Raw genomic sequence first — 4618 nt, forward strand, 5'->3', positions numbered from 1 at the left:
GTTTCCTGGTTTTGGAGAGCTGGCAGAGTCCCGCAAACCAAGTGTCTGAAGCATGTGTTTATTCACGTTCAGAGCACATCTTGCCATCTGTTCTCCTTCTCATAGTCAGGCAGCAACACAAATCCTGGGGCCAAGAGCTCCCTCTAGGAGTCAGAATGAAATTGCCTGCATCCTGCTCTATTTGTTTTTTGTTTTTCATTTAAGTAACTTGTTTTGAAAGAGTTTTAAATTTACAGAACAATTGAGAAGACAGGAGGAAGTTCCCATAACTTACCTCCAGTTTTATTTGTTATTAACATCCCAGTATTAATGTTACTGTCTCACTAATGAACCAACATTGACACGTTATTGTTAACTATAGTTCATAGTGATTTTGTGTGTATTTTAAAAATATCTTTATTGATTTCAGAGAAAAAGGAAGAGGGAGAGAGAGAGATAGAAACATCAGTGATGAGAGAGAATCATTGATTGGCTGCCTCCTGCATGCCCCACACTGGAGTTTGAGCCTGCAACCTGGGCATGAGCCCTGACTGGGAATCGAACCATGACCTCTTGGTTCACAGGTCGATGCTCAACCACCGAGCCACGTCAGCCAGGCAGTTCATAGATTTTTTGAAATTCATTTTACCACTAGTGTTCTTATCTGTTTCAGGCTTTTGCCTATAACAAATTGGACATTTAAAGGAATTTATTATTTCTTGAAAGGCAGTAGATTCACATGAGTCAGAATAGAAAATTCTGTAAGTGTCCAGGGAAAATTTCTCCCCCATCTCTGACCTCTGGCCTCAAGTTTCCCTCACTGGAGGCAAGTAAATTCCTGGTGTATTGATCCAGATGCTTTCTCCACATAGAAACAGACGTGTGTTCGTCAGTGTGTACTGGTGTAAATGGGTGTTCATTCATTTATACAAGCGGTAGCATTCCTTACTGTTTCTTGCCTTTTCTCAATAGGATTATTCCACATTGTAGCATATAAACTTTCTCATTCCCTTTTTTAAAAAAAATGTTTTTAATTTTTTGGTTGTTGTTGTTAATCTTCAGTTGAGGGCATTTTTCCATTGATTTTAGGGAGAGTGGAAGAGAGGGAAAGACGGAGAGAAATATCTATGTGAGAGAGATACATCAATTGGTTGCCTCCTGCACCAGGACCCCAGGCTGGGGAAGAGCCTGCAACCAAGGTACCTGCCCTTGACCGGAATTGAACCTGGAAATTTTTGGTCTGCAGGCTGACTCTCCACGGACCCAAACCGGGTATGGCGCTCATTCCTTTTTCATGGCTGTATAGTATCCCACTGTGTAGGTGAACTCCAAAATTTGAAATCAGTGTCATGTCGACAGCCATGTAGGTGTTTCCATCTTTCGACAGACAGAACAGTGCTGCAGTTGGGACTTGAACTGGCTGCATTCATAGGTATGTGATCCATCCTACAGGCTGGCTGCTGGCTCTACGAGGTTCTGTGTAGGCATCATAAGCACTGCCAGGCACTTGGGCATTGAGCAGAAGATGGCAGACTATTCAAACAAACTGTACCAGCAGCTAGAGCAAGAAACAGGGATCCAAACAGGTAAGCAGGGGTCTGCCATTTTCTGCTGTGCCCGTCCCCAGACTCTGTTCCTGGGACTGTGTGTGGTCCCCAGGAGCTGGCCTGGTGAGTGGTCATTCAGACCTGAGTTGTAGTTTGGGCTCTGCCACTAGTCAGTTTTACTTTGGGCAAGTCATTTTGCTTTTGAGCTGTCTTTGTTTCCCTATTTTTATTTTATTTTAAAAATGTTTTATTGATTTCAGAGAGGGAGGGAGAGGGAGAGATAAAACATCAATGATGAGAGAGAATCACTGATTGGCTGCCTCCTGCACACCCCCTACTAGGGATTGAACCCACAACCCTGGCATGTGCCGAGACCAGGAATTGAACCTTGACCTCCTGGATCATGGGTTGAGTGATCAACCACTGAGCCACACCGGCCAAGCTTTGTTTTCTGTTTTTAAAATGAGGAGATTCAATCATCATTCCAGATCCTTTTCAGATGGTATAATTCTTGTGATATTAAGGTTTTCCGGGGCCATTTCCTATATATTTCACTTCTGGAACTCCTTTTTTGGAGTCAGCCACCTAGCCTGTGGGATGTTCTATGTGTTGTAAAAAATGTTGGTCAATAATGAAACTGGATATTAAAGGAGGTGGTGTAGAATATAAGATGAATTGTTACAGACCTGTTACCTATGGATTCCCAGATGCGGTTCCTCAGAGAGTAGTTGGATAAACAGAGTAAAAATAAAGTCCAGTGACTACATTCTGATGGTAGCTGAGTCTAGTAAAAGGTTGCTGGCTGCTTCTCTCATATCATCTTCTCTTCCCACGGGTGTGACCAAGAACGCACACACACGCCCTGTTTCCACATAAACATGGGCTCACAGGCACGTGAGTGACACATCAAGTGCCAGGCTTCTAGTGTGAAGTCAGTTGTAAGGCAGGATGTCGAGCCCAGTGACCGGCAGGCACTTCAGGAGGAACGGAGGCTTCTCTCTCCAGCCAGGCCAGCACTGCAGGGAGGGGACACAACGCCTGTACCTACTGCCCCTCGGTTTCCACATTCTGTTTTACACTTGGCAACACAGGAATCAATGGTTTTACGTGTGATGTTGTCTTTTGTGATGGCAAACACATACAGATGAATATTTCATGGACATGGTAAGAGTAATTAAAGTGTCTGTTTATTCATTTATAAACCTGGTAATATGAAAAGAAAAACTTAATTGAAGTCTGGCTTGATAGAAATACAGTGCACAACGTTGATAACGTGTTCATGGAGGCAGAAAGGCTCGGTCACCCTGTGCCTGTCACCAGGGCCCTTGAGAGAAGATCCCGTTTACCTAAGTTCCTCAAATGGCTTCAGGACCACATGCTAACGCTACACAACAAAGGGACAGGAAGGGGGCGGGACAGACTGCACAGTTACAGATGCGGATAGTGAGCTAATGCACTCGACAGTCATTGCAGTGGTGCTTTGACACATCCTGAGAGTTGACCGGAGAGGAAGGTGTGAGTGTGCTGCTGGGGAACCCTCACTGAGACGAGCTGGGGCAGCCTCTACCCACACCCACCTGCTCTGGGGAAGGAGAGGTGAGCGGGTGAAGGAACCCTCAGCCTGAAATGGAGTTACCTTTGCCTCCCTCCTGTCTCCACCCACCACGGGACACTCTGGAGTGTAAGGCACGAGAACTGGTGTGGAGAAAGATGTGCTCCAAGCCCCAGTTCTTGGTGTGCAAAGCGATTCCTGGCTCAGATCTTCTGAAACAGGTGCTAAAAATATCCTTCCCACCTCTCGTAATTTTTGCACTTAAGAGGCAGAAGGATTGCAAAGGATAAAAATAGCTGTATCTAAATATCATGAGACAAATGGCCCATGAGAAATGTGTAATTCTCCAAGGACACTGTTCAGAAAACTCAATCATATTATGAAGAAACAACTCTGATGTGTAATGAACAAAGAGAAGGCAACACATACAAAAATAGTTCTCTTGTAAAATAGTGCATTTGTTAGTGATGAGGGGCTATGCATGTGAGCCCCACACTGACGATGAAGGAGCCTTACAACTCAGCACCTTACAGTGGAGCAGGGGGAGGTGCTGACTGGCAGACCTACAGCTTACTCCCAACTTACAGTTGGATGTCCTAGTTAATGCAGGAAACACTGTTTCACCTACCATTTCTTCCACTCAGCTGCTTCTCCTGAACCCATGTGCCCGGAGATGACGTGTGAGATGAAAATTCTTTCCTCACAAGAAAATTTCCCCTATATCGTGTTGATAAAATGCTGCTTATATCAGTTTGTGAGGGACGGGAGGGGGGAGGTAATAGGGGGAAAACCTCAGAAGGTTATTCTTTAGCATTAAGCACTGTTGACCAAACCTCTGCCTTAGATACTAGGGAGGATCCTTGCTGCCTACACTGCACAAGGAGTCACAGAGATAAAAGTGAGCCTCGCAGCTGACCCCTGAAAGCAGGCCAGTGAGCTGTCCTACTGGGCACAGCCTTCCAGGTCAGAACCAAGACCACAGGTCACAGAAGGGTCCCTCTTACCTGCCTCAGGTTCTGAAAGGATGGTGAAGACACTCAGATGTCCCAAGTGTCTGTGAGTCAGAAATCAGGGCAGGGAGTCCTCTCTCAGTGACTGTGCTCTACTCCTGCAGAAATGGGATCTTTGGGCCAAAGTGAAGCAGGTTAATCACTGGGCTAAGTGGTCTTTGGCCCTAGCCTGAATGGCATTGCTGAGATGTAGGGGTACAGGGACTCCCCAGAAAAGCACTAGCACTGTGGTGGGAGTTGTTCCCGTGTGCCTCCTGGAGCAAGTCCTGCACATGCAGGTATGAGACTACATCACAAGTTAAAGGGCAGCAAACAGGTTATCCAAGTGGGTACTTTTTGTTCTTAAAACTTTCTTAATTAGCGCTTTTCTGACTTCAGTGACAGTATCACAGATGGGAATCTTTCTAATAACACGCTTCAATTTAAGGCCACGACCGTGGGAAGAAATAGGACAGACGCGTGCAGGAGGGGCTTAGAAGGTATCTCAAGGGAGGAGGCGGTGCACGGGAGACTTGCAACCCCTGGGTCTT

This window comes from Myotis davidii, unplaced genomic scaffold (assembly GCF_000327345.1).
Source record: "Myotis davidii unplaced genomic scaffold, ASM32734v1 scaffold453, whole genome shotgun sequence".
Taxonomy (NCBI): Eukaryota; Metazoa; Chordata; class Mammalia; order Chiroptera; family Vespertilionidae; genus Myotis; species Myotis davidii.